General features: G+C 42.0%; 1 pseudogene; it reads right to left on the bottom strand.

The window, feature by feature from the left end:
• Nucleotides 1–771: 771 nt before the first annotated feature.
• LOC118641985 lies at nt 772–1837 on the bottom strand (annotated as a pseudogene).
• Nucleotides 1838–13075: the final 11238 nt, after the last annotated feature.

Genomic DNA, 13075 nt, shown 5'->3' with positions numbered 1-13075 from the left:
TCTTTCACACAGTTTATTCCTTTCTCTGACTCATTGAACATGGCAGAATTCTGATGTATTAAACTCCCAGAATATGTACTTTTTCTTATAATTATGTTCATTTTTCAGAACTGCTTGGTCAATGACTCATCTCCACAGTTTAAAAACATTAATATGGTCCTAACAAGAATAATAATATTGGATGCTTAGCAACAGCTTTTTAAAGATACTCAGGTCCTAAAAACCAAATAAAACACATATATATATATACTTTTCTATATGCTCAAGTAAACATGGGAAGAAACTGGGACTAGATGGTCTCCTCCAAATGGGTCTGCAGGTTTTTTAAGATGCATAAATTCCACAGTAGTTCCTGTGTTTGGCATTATTATTAGTAATATATATCTTAAAGAATGCCAAACCATATTCCTTTATTTGTTTCATTTAGCAAATTATATATATATATATATATATATATATATATATGTATATATATATACATATATATACATATATATATACAGTTTTTGACAATTATTTAAGACCTTTATTAACAGGTTTGCTTGCAAACTTTTATTACAAATTTAAAATGAGGTTCTTAAAAATCTCAACTTGACAGGATATGAAACAATTTAAAAACCTTTAAAGGTGTCTTGAGAAAAACCAGGCTTTTTTTTGTTTTTTCTTTTTCTAAAAAACACGTTTCTAAAGAGACGTCTTTAGGTAAAAATAAAAATAAAAAATAAAAAAAACCATGCCACATAGATAATGCAGATAGTTCTAGTTATCTGGTCAACGGGCAAAAAGCAAGCACTTAAGGTCTTCAGCTCCAGTCTTTTGTTCATTTCTTATTGCTGGAATTTCACCTTCATTTCTTCTTGTTGGATAACTAAACATGATGATGGTAGAGATGGTAAGCCAGCATTTACTCAGCCCCGCCTTGTCAGCCTCTGGAGCTGACGAATTCTCAACTGGTAGATGGGCTGCCTTTGTCTCTTTGCCATCTCGTGGTTTAGGTTTTCTGGGCGTCTGTGTCGGTAGTTGAAGTTGCTGCGGTACCAACGTGGGGATGGCTGCTGACCTTGGGTGTCATCTCCCTGATTTTCCTTATCTTCTTCACTGCCGTCCTCTCTAGGCTGTCTTTGGTGAGGGCCCCTGCGGAACCATGGTCTATAGCCCCGATACATATTCTGTCTCGCTGGTCTCCCTTGTCTCCTGCACCCTGGTTGTCAGCACCCTCCATCACTTCTCCCTGCACAGGAGGGTTGGAGTACTGTGGGCGAGGCCCGTGGGGTCTCTGCATGTAGACAGGCGGGAACCGTCGCCTGCGATGGGCCGCCGCTGCCGGGCCTGGCCTTCGGGAGCGCTCTCCGATCCCTCATTCTTTTCCCCACTCTCCCTGCTCTGGCGATTCTGCCGGTAGTTGCGTGGAGGAGCCCTGCGGCGTGGAGCGTCTGCAATAGTTACGGTCCGCTGCATACTCACTGCCTTGCACTGGGCCTCCGCCAGGGCCTGGAACGTCCGCTGCCTCGCACCCTTTTCTCCTCCAACAGCGTCCAACTCCAGTCTCTCCATCTCCTACGCTGCGAAGGTACTTCCTGGGGTTATTCTTCTTTATGGCAGTCTGGTGTACAAATACATCTTCCTTGGTGTCATTCCTGTTAATGAAACCATATCCGTTTCTTACATTGAACAATCTTACTATTTCCAAAACCTTCGTTGCTGATGTGAGGCCTCCCGGGGCCCAGGGGGCGCTGCTCCCTGCACCACTGCCCGTGGTGCCGGGCTGGGTGTGGGCAGCGTTGAGGGTGGGGGGCAGGGGGGTGGGTGATTGCTGGGTCTCGGCCTTCCTGCTCATGGTTGCAGTGGCGGTGGCTGGGGCCGGCTGCAGCAGCTGCGGCTCCTCCCGGGTGTGATGGTAACTAGGCCAGCGGCGGCGGTGGGGCTACTCAGGGGTCCGCTCTCCACTCTTGCTACCCATCGAACTGCAAATTATATTATTTATATTCTTCTTTTCTTCCTGTTTTTGTAAAATAACTTTAATATTCCAGTGACAAACCTGGAATGTAAAACAAACCTGCTCTGAGTTGATGTAACATGCCAAGGCAAAATAACAAAATGAGGTTTGAATTAAAATGTCAGCAATGATGTCAAACTGTTATTCCAAGGACACTTTGTGAACTAGGGATGAAGAACATACTATTTGCCAATCTGGCCACCAACCATATCTTACCTCTGTCACAAAAACACTGCAGGGGAACTACAGAGGCAATGTTTACTGCATGGAGATTCACAAAAGGGACGTTAACAGGCATCGGTGATTATTTCTCATGGAGTTCAATTGTCATCAGACACCAGCCTCCTCTTGGTTAATGAGTCAGCCATGCATATTGCTTTAGAATCCTCGGAGGAACACTGCTATACAAACACCAATTATTACTTAAAATGATGGTTATTCCTGGTGGTGACTATTAGCCAGAGGTCTGAAGTCTTTATATTTCAAGGAAACTCCACTTGCACATGCTCATTGCAGCTGATCAAAAGGGTGTACTGAAAACTCAGTGAGACCATGAACCGTGATGCTGATCTCTGATTTTTCAAAGTCACTTTTGATGCTCAATCCTTTATTTTGTTTTGTGGATTCCAATTTTTCCCTCCTCTATACCCATACATTTCTACTTCGGGAGCTAACAGTTTTGTGTTTGTATTTTTTTAATAATTAACTATTACAATAAAAAAAGGATCATTTCTAACCTATTGGGGAATTTTAAGTATTAGCTAAGAAAATCAAACAACAGTTCTCTAATGCTTAGGTCAGTGGCTGTTTAACATTTGTGGTCTGTTTAGGTGGGTGTTTAACATTTGCACTTGGTCTGACTTTATTTGGAGTCAGCTGCATTTAAATCTTCATCATGATGTGTGAAAACATGGCAGAGGAACAGCATTCCTTATGTTGGTCTTTAAAGGAGACTTTGTATAAATCTGAATTTCAAATAATTTCTTGGTTCAAACACTGAGATGGAGTTGGGAAGAGTAATTTGTAAACTTGTAAAATTTGGCTTAAGATATGCAGAGGAGTTTGCTGTAAAAGGGAAAAAGTGTGAGGCATCTTGACAAGTCCTCATTTCTTCACCTTGTGCCTGGGCAGCTGACCTGCCTTTGTGGATTGAATTGTGTCCGCCAAAAGATATGTTGAAGTCCTAATCCCCATTGACTGTGAATGTGTGCTTATTTGGAAATAGGTTCTTTGCAGATGTAATCAAGGTAGGATGAGGTCATACTACGTCAGGGTAGGACCTCATCCAATGACTGGTGTCCTCATAAGAAGAGGAAAGGAGACACAGGAGTGCAGAGACCCACAGGGACAAAGCCATGTAATGACAGAAGCAGAGATTGGAGTGATGTTTCTACAAGCCAAGGAACACCAGGATTTTCAACAAACACCAGAGGCTAAGAGAAAGAAAAGGAAGGCCCCTTCCCAAGTCTTTGGGGGTCGAACAACCCTTTCACAGGGATCACCTAAGACATAACAGTAGCAAAATTACAGTTATGAAGTAGCAATGAAAATAATTTTATGGTTGGGGGTCACCACAACATGAGGAATAGTATTAAAAGGTCGCAGAATTCGGAAGGTTGAGAACCACTGCTTTAGAGAAAGCATGGCCCTGCCCACAGTTTGACTTTGGATTTCTAGCCTCCAGAGCTGTGAGAAAATAAATCCTTGTTGTTTCAAGCTCTCTAAATGGGCTCAATTGTTATGGTAGCCTTAGGGGTGATACAGAGACAGGAGCTGGATCTTCTTCCATGAACCTACCTCATGTCTTCTAAGTCAGAGCTGAGGGCCACAGAGCCTTTACCTGGTCAAGCTTTAGGTTTCTTCCCAGAAAAATGATGGATATCAGTGAGACACAGAGTTTCTTGATGTGCAAGGAATCTCTACCATCATCCAGGAACAGATTAAAAATCACAACAGGGGGCTGATGAGATCTTTTACATTTATTTGTAACTATATTAGTAAACAGTACTCATTTACTTTTAAGTCGGTATCCTTAGCATGGGCATCAAGCATCGGGAGAACAATTGAGTGGTCAGTTCTCCCCTGGTAGCTTCAGAGTGACAGCCCTCAGGATCACTTTCTCCGAGATTTGCTAAGGGTCAAGGGAGGGACTCAGCTAGGAAACTTGCCAGAACCCATCCCAGGGCCCCACCAATGTCTTCCTTCTTCGCTGACCCTTTGTTACTCAGGAGTGGGGCTTTGTGCAGGCAGGGGTTGGGAGAACACTTGATGGAAATCATAAAGCTAGTCAGTTAGTACTCCGGAGTCGCTGAGTATATTGCACACTTGCTTCACCTGTTAGCAAGTGAAACCCAGTCCATGGTGGGGGAGATGACACTTTATTGATTCCCAACAAATAACAGGGTCCATGGAACAACACAGGAGTAAATGAGTAAATAAAGAGCTCAAGGATTGTCTATCTACTGGAATACTCCTGGATCCTTATTCCCTCTCTGTCCAGTCCACTTCCCCTCATATCAGAGGTGTTTCCTTACCCGTGGTCCCACAGCATTTTATATCTTTCCTCACTCTGGCAGACGCTGTCATACTGCATTAATCAGGCTTCTCCAGAGAAACAGAACCAATAGAAAATGTGTATGTAGACAAAGAGATACATTTAAAGCATTGGCTCATGGAATCATGGAAGCTGGCAAGGCCAAAGCTGCAGGGTGAGCCTGCAGGCTGGAGACCAGTTCGTGTTCAAAGGCATCTGCTGTGGAACCAGGAAAAACAGTGTTGCAGGTGGAGTTGGAAGGCTGTCTGCTGGAGAATTTTCTCCTGCTCAGAGGAGGTCAGTGTTTCCTACCAATCAGGTCTCCAACTGATGGAATGAGACCACCCACATCAGAGAGGGCAACTTGCTTTACTCAAAGTTGACCAATTTAAATTTAACTTCATTAAAAATATCCTCATAGAAACATCCAGAATAATATTGGATCAAATATATGAGTGCCACGGTGGAACCAAGTTGACACATAAAATTAACCATCATACATACTTCACATACATCTATATTATATAAACATATAATAGGACATATATATGTACATATGTCAGATAACACTGTATAAACATTGTCATATATTATATGACATTTATTGTGTATATGTGTATATATAATTGTATCATTTTCTTTATCTTGGCTTTGAGTTTCTAAAAACCAAAAAATAAGACTTAATACAACTTTATATTTTTTCTTACATATAGCTTGTAGCCCAGTGTTCAACTGATTGCCAACCATTAATCACTATTTTTTAAAATGAATTAGGTAAAAATAAGAAATTACAGTGCACTTGTGCAATATTGTCAGGCTGTCCCAGTAGTTCCACTTTGTCAACATAATCCACTGTCTAATCAGCTGCGAACAAGCACCTCAGTTAGAGCTCAGTAATAAGCAAGTAATTCTGCTCTTTTTGACAATTTGATTTATTTCCCTCATCATGTTTCCCCTACCTGGTGTTGAGGATCAGCCCCCTGCCGCACCTTCTTCCTATTGTCCCCCTCTATGTCCCATGGAAATGAGGCTGGGCTTTCCCACTGCTCCTGAAAAAGTCCTGTCACTGATGTGGGCACATATCAGCACCTATAGTATCACAGACAGAAGGCTGGTCCAGGGGCAGCAGAGAGGAGACCACATTTTTACCTTCAACCTCAGCCATGACCAAATGTCAGGAGAGCGTGTCTTTGAGGACAGTCAAAGATCACATTAGCCCTTGTGGCCACAACTCTGCCCACCTCACTTATAACTTCACTTAAGGTCCCAAGTGCAATGCCCAGCATCCTTCTCTCTCCTCATTGATTCAGCCTGAATTACCCCTGGATCCTGGCTACTCTCTGTAGTTACCAGGGGGTTTTGACTGCAGTCATCTCTGGGAACAATCACATGACACTGACAGTCCAGGAACCAAGATGCACTCATCTAATAGTTACAAAATGGGTTAGTCAGAAAAGGCAGAACAGGGAGGGGCTGGAGAAGAAAAAAAAGGAAAGTCAAGAAGAGGCGACAGCCAGGTGGTGGGAAGCTCTACTCCGTGTAGGACATTGATAAGCATGACTTTGATCTTCCAAGAGAAAAAAGGTAGATAACATTCTTGGTAAGGTAGAAGCATGTCAGCTTAATAGCAGCTGAATACGAAATGACATTGACCTTGGCAATCTGCCAAGAATCTCTATTTTATGTGTCTCTTAGTTGTCCCTGCAATCCTCATCCCTTCTCAGTGCCTCATATACACCCAGAATAAGAGACATCAGGAAGTAAATCCAAGAAACAAAAGAGAAATCATAGAATTGTAACCTTTTGAAACTGGAATAAAGTTCATTTGGTCTAACTTTCTCATTGTGTTGAGAAAATCAGACCCAAAAAAGTTCAGTCATTTGCCCAAAGTCACATGGTTAGTTAACATCAACCTGAGACTCAAGGGCACAGATGTAAAAAACAAAAAAACAATAACAACTATTTAATGACATTTCTTATCTCCCACAATTTCTAATAATCATCTTTAATGATAAAAGGGGGTCAAATATCACCAACCAAGCCATTCTGTGTTCACAAACTCTCTTCTTCTTTTTTTTTTTTTATCCTCACCTGAGGATATTTTTCCATTTTTTGTACAGATAGAGTGGGAGGGAGAGAGAGGAAGGGAGAGAGAGAGAGAGAAACATCGATGTGAAGGGACACATCGAGTGGCTGCCACCTGCACGACCAACCAGGGCCGGGGACAAACTGCAACCGAAGTACGTGCCCTTAGCGGGAACCGAACCCGGGTCTCTCCGGACCGCAGGCCAACGCTCCAACCGCTGAGCCATACTGGCCAGGGCTACAAACTCTCTTCTTGAGGAAAAAAAAAAAAACAACTCTCTAACATTTATACAGAGCATTTTACTTTTAAGTGTTTTCATATACTGTATTCCAACAAATTGTACTATCCCCGCCCGCCCCACAGATAAGGTAAATGGCAAAAGTGAATATGTTGTGAAGCTGAAATTAGAATAACAGACTGGTAACAAAATAAGTATTTTTCTGGCATTACACTTTATAAACATAGAATGCATAACATCTTCTTCAACTTGGAAGCCCCTGGCATTACATAACATTTGATGAAGGGTTCATATACAGGGCTAGATAGCAAATGTGGACTGCACAGGCCCCCAGTCACTCCAGATATCTCTTCTGTAGAAAGCAAGGAGAGAACCACGTGTTTGAATACAAGTCTAATACTAAAGCCTGAACAAAGACACTGGGCAGTTGACATTTTAAAATGTCCGTGGTTCCTTCCTCACCTATCTTTCAGCCATGAAATGCTAGTTTTCCTTTATTAAAAGGTAGGAATGATATCTGCAGATAGACTCTTCTCACACCAGAGACAATATTATTATCTGTAAAATAGTTTATGTTATCAGCCAGAGAGATCCTGGAATACTGGATTTTGCTCTTCAATTTATGTGAAATGGCTTCAGTGTGCCAACCATCTATCAGGCCCAGAAATCATCTGCACCATCTGGTTCACCAAACGCAGAGCAATGTACATTCTCCTCTTATATTGTCTCTTGTCTGTTACCCCAGAGAATCCACTTTGTTGAGAAGATAGTGCCCAACAGTCTCCTTTCTCTGCTTCATCTGGGCTTCTTGGCTCTTGTACCACATGGCAGTGTCCTCCTTTCTCATCTCTCTGTGTCCATTCCAGAGCCCAGAGGTGTGGGGGAGTGTGAGATGCAGAGGTGTGGCTGAAGGTGGAATCCAGGAGAAAAATGAACTAGGCCATGATATAATGCTTTCTATTTCCAGTTAATGGCCTGGGTTAATGAGGACACTTTAAGATATTTTGTGACAGCCTGGTTTGGAGAAGAAGGAGAAGGAAAAGAGAAGAAGGAAGGAAGGGAAGGAGGGAGGGAGGGAAGGAGGAAGGGAAGAAGGAGAAAGGAAAGTGGACAAAAATCAAATATTCCTCCTGGTTGAGTCAAGCTCCTGAGGATGCTAAAGCCATCTTCTTCAAAGAGTAATGAAATGCTCAAAAGCCCAACACTCCTCTTCAATATATATTAATGATGACATCTTACAATATGTCATCCCCTTTATCTTTTACAAATCACTTCTACAGCCCTAATACCATTTGATGTTCATAGCAATCCCGTGAGGCAGGGCGGGGAAGGCATTTTTACTGTTTTGAGATTTGGAAATTTTAAGATTATTTTGAGGTCACCACATGCAGTGTGCTTCCGAGACTGGACAAGTCACAAACCTTGGACCATGCAGTTCTGCTTGCATATTTCCCATCACACCTATATCCTGCAAGGTTGTGATATCTCCAGACTCCTCAGGTGCTATGCTCTCATTCTTGACATGTGATTAGTGTTTGATAGCTTTATAGACCATGCTCACCTATTAAGGATATATGCCATGGCAGACAATCGCCTATGCCCTGCCTTTATCAAACTTATAGTGTAATAGTAGGGACAGAAAAGTAAAATTATATTTAAAATAGAATTCAAATATAATAAAGACAGCAAGGAGAGAGCAGGTCCTCTAGAAACACTAGGAAGGAGGGTATTCTTTATGTTTGGTGATACAGATAGGCCGTGGGCAGCTCTTCTGAGAAGGTGACATATAAGCCGACTAAGAGGGACAGTGCAGCTGACACAAAAGACAGATTTATGATGGACATTTGAGCATAGGAGAAGCAATGTTAGAATGGGAGAGTGGGCTTAGATTCAGCTAGTATGCACAATACACTCTGCGAGTGTTCAGATACTGAAATAGTTAAGTACAGCTGGTAAATATCCTCTGCTTGGAGACCTCAAGGGCACCCCATGATCCTAGTCTCTCCCCAGGACTGTCCTTCCCAATGTGCAGCATGAAAGGTTCACCTCTGGCACAAGATGGTGCCTCCATGACCCTGCTCCAGCCAGTGGCCAGAATCTTCCTGATGGTCAGCTTTCATACACAGCCCGCAGTAAAATGTTTACATAGGACCCTGGGGTTGGGAACAAGGTGAATAGTATGCACAAGTAAGGTACTGAGGGCAGTAAAAGGCAATGATGAGACCTGAAGATGAAAATGGAGTCCAGGAAATGAAGTCCTGTTTGACCAGGTTAAACAGTTGGGTTTTCCCTTTAGGAAGCAGATAGTCACTGCAAGATCATAACTTAGAGGGTGACGAGCACAGGTGTTTGGTCTAGTTGGCTGTGCCAGGCATGACCTCAGTGCAGAAGTTTTGGGACAGCATTTACAAGTGTGAGCAAAACTCCCAAAATGAGGCTTCTGAAGAAGGTTAATCTACAGAAGATTTGGGGATACTGGAGAGGAATATGTAGTACATTCAGGAAAGGTAGATTCTGCAGGACTTGTTTATTGACTGGAAAAGGGAAGAGATGGGTTCAGGACATGCCACGAATTGCTAACTCAAGTGGCTAGCAGGTGGAGAGTCACAGTCAGAGAATTCAGGAAGAGAAAGAAGATGGGAAGTTGTAGACATTTTGAGTTTGAGAAGCCTGTGCTTTGTCCAAGTAGAATGAGCTCCAGCAACCAACTGGATAAATGCATCTGAAGCCTGGAAGAGAGGTCTGAGCTGCAGGTACACGTGTAGAGTCATGGGCACATGGGTTTTAGTTATAAGCCTTGAAAAGCAGGTGAAATTACACAAAGCCAGCTTGTTGAGTGAGCGGAGAAGAGAAAGCAGAACCCTGGGAACAGTAACATTTAAATTCATAAGGAGAAGATGAGCTCAAAGGGAAAGAAACCAAGATCAAATGAAGAACAGATACAAAGAGCAGAGAGTATCCTGTCTTAGAAGTGAAAGACATTCCAAGAAGCATGGAGTGGTGAACAGTGTCAGCTACAGCAAAGAACCGGCAGGATAAGGCTGGAAGGCTGCTATTGGGTTAACAATTACAAGCCAACTCTGGAATTAGGAGTAAGCAGAGGTGATGGGAAAGGATGCAGAAGTCTCACAACGGAGAGAAGAAACCCAGGAGGAAAGACAGAAAGGTGACCTCTTTTGTTTTTTCCTCTTTGTTTTACTTTATTGTTATTGCTGACACTATTACAGATGTCCCCCAGTTCCCCCTTTGCCCACCTTCACCCAGCCTCCACCACCCCCTTCCTCTGGCCATCACTACACTGTTGTCTGTGCCCATGGACTATGCATATATATTCTTTGGCTAATCTCTTCACCTTCTTTCATCCATCTCCCTACCCCTCTACCCTCTGAAATCTGTTCCTATATCCATTCCTCTGGTTCTATTTTGTTCATCAGTTGACTTTGTTCATTAGATTCTACACATAAGTGAGATCACATGGTATTTGTCTTTCTCTGAATGGCTTCTTTTAAATCTTGGCTGCATGCTAGTAATGTTTATGTGTTTACTTTAGTTCTCGAGACAGGTTCCCCTCCATGACCTTAAAAATCAGGTGGGGTAGGCAGAGCCTAGAGTGTTGTAGGCTGAGGACTGAAGTCCACAGGTCACCAGGGAAACAGAGAAAGCTCCAGAAATGGCACTTTTATCATTGTTCACCCTCAGTGCATTTTGGACAAAGGAATGTCACCTGGCTTGTCCCTATCATACATCCCCCTCCTTCTCCTTACAAATCAATGTTGGCCCATTTTTGGCTCTGGTTCTGGGAGTGTGAACACCTAGAGGTCAGTTTTTATGTCATTTTAGTTTTTATTTAGGTCTCTACCTAAAATCCTTTGTCTATTTTTTAGTTTCTAGATATAGGACAAACTAGACAAGATTTTCAGTAAAGACATGTAGATATAAAAAGTCAAAGGAGGAACAGTCCATGATTGTACCAATGCTGAACATAAAAATAATAATTCTTGAGGAGATTTTGCTAAAATAAATAAATAAAAGATAACTATATTTTGCACCACTTCATATTTATACCACTGGAATCCAATTTTAAATCTACAGGCTACAGTTTTCTTTTTAATAGGACAAGATTAATTACAGTCAGAGCAAAATGAGGACTCAGGGGCATCCTGGACAATCTGCTCTTCTTCAGGGGGTACTCCAAACAGCTAGAGTGGCATTCACGGGGCAGCCAATCAATGTTTCACTCTCACATCGATGCTTCTCTCTCTCTCTCTCTCTCTCTCTCTCTCTCTCTCTCTCTCTCTCTCTTTCCCCCTTTCCCTTCCTTGCTCTCTAAAAATCAATAAAAACATCTTTTTTTAAAAAGGTGTCTCTGGCCTGTTTGGGACAACAGTTAGAGCATCGGCAATTGGATCAAAGAGTCGCAGGTTAGATTTTGGCCAAGGGCATGTACCTTGGTTGCTGTTTTTCCCTGGTCCTGGTTGGGATTGTGTGGGAAGCAACCAATCTCTCTCTCTCTCTCTCTCTCTCTCTCTCTCTCTCTCTCTTTCTCCCCTTTCCCTCCCTCCCACTCTACCTGAAGATAAACAGAAAACTCTGGTGAATATTTAAAAAAAAAAAAAAAAAGGATATCAGAGTCTGACTTGACTCTTCTCTAGAGCCCCAGGGACATTAATGACCTCTCGGCTCCCATTCCCAATAACCAAGCTCACTCCTAGCCTCCCAGCGGTGTGGTACAGGATGCATCAGGCATCTAAAACTTGGGTCTCCTTGCAAGAGGTGGTGGACAAATTGACACACATTTGCCCTGAAAGCAATCGCCCACAGCACATCAGAGAGCACGTTAATCCAGGAAGCAATTGATCGACCACATGGCAGAATTAGAATGCCCATGCAATTTTCAAATGCTAATTTTAAGTGCTGCAGAAGCCATCTATAAATTTCTCTTTATGACTTTTACATCCATAATTTATTTCCTGCCAGGAATCTGGTACCTCGACAAGCAGCCAGTGCACAATGTAGAGATCTCGAGAATGGAAATAAAAGACACAATGCACAATATTTGACTTTCCCAGATTGCAAACACTTGGGAATTTTGAATTCAGTTTCCATTTCCAGGTTCAGTGGTTAGCCACAGAAGTCCAGTAATGGCTCAGTCCAAAGTTACTTTAAAGAGAATGTTTTGCTAGCGTGTGCTATGTGTCTTAGTTCTCTAAGACTGAACTGACTGCCCTAGAGAGGGCACTATGCCCAAGGGGGAGTTCCTTAATTTTAGATCCTGAGCCAGGAACAAAGACAAGTGAGGGAAGACCCTAGGGATTCCATCTACTGGTGGAGAAAGATGAGCAACTTACATAGAAATAAGATACTCTACCTGAGGGGCAGATGACCTATTTTTATTAAGGCAAAACAACAAGCAACCTCCAGTATTAGATCCTTGATGCTCCAAGTGAGGGCTGCAAACCAGGAGCATCAGTATCTCCTGGGTCCTGTTAGAGACACTGGAAGAGCCTCAGGCCATACCCCAGTTCAACTAAATCAGAATCTGCCGGTCTACAAGATGGCCCTGGTCATTTGCATGCATATTCAAGTGTGAGAATCACTTGATCAAAGAATATCTTTTTATTTTTATTTTTAATTTAGTTTTTTATTAAATATTTTTTTAATTTTAAAATTAGATAATAGTTGTTGGTTCCCATGACCATTTCTCATGTGGTTAAAACACTTCTCTTCCAACAAAGTATACTGATTTATTTAAATGAGACATTTAGCTTATTGAATTGGTAATTAGAATGAACATTGCAGTGATATTTGTGAAGTTATTTAGAATGTCTGCTTCATTATAAAAACAGAAGAAAAGAACAAAATATAAGGACTACAGATATATTTTAGCTTTATTTTCTGCATTGCCAATTTTGTTATTTTATTATTATTTTTTATTTAATTAACTTATTTATTTTTGTTACAGATGTTTCTCCTTTTTCCTCCACTGATTCCCCCCCTCCCCACCCTGTCCCCAGCTTTGTTGCCCATGTCCATTGTTCATGCACACATGCATATAAGTTCTGTGGTTTAGCTCTTTCCCCCACCCCCTCTTCTGGGGATTGTCAGTCTGTATCCCACTTTTATGTCTCTGGGACTACCCCGTTCCTCACTGTTATGTTCATTATATTCCACAAATAAGTAAGATCATATGATACTTGTCTTTCTCTGCTTGGCTTGTTTTGC

The sequence above is a fragment of the Molossus molossus genome, unplaced genomic scaffold (genome assembly GCF_014108415.1).
Source record: "Molossus molossus isolate mMolMol1 unplaced genomic scaffold, mMolMol1.p scaffold_m16_p_3, whole genome shotgun sequence".
In the NCBI taxonomy this organism is placed as follows: domain Eukaryota; kingdom Metazoa; phylum Chordata; class Mammalia; order Chiroptera; family Molossidae; genus Molossus; species Molossus molossus.
The sequence above is the reverse complement of the archived record's forward strand: the minus strand, read 5'-3'. Positions and strand labels throughout refer to the sequence as shown.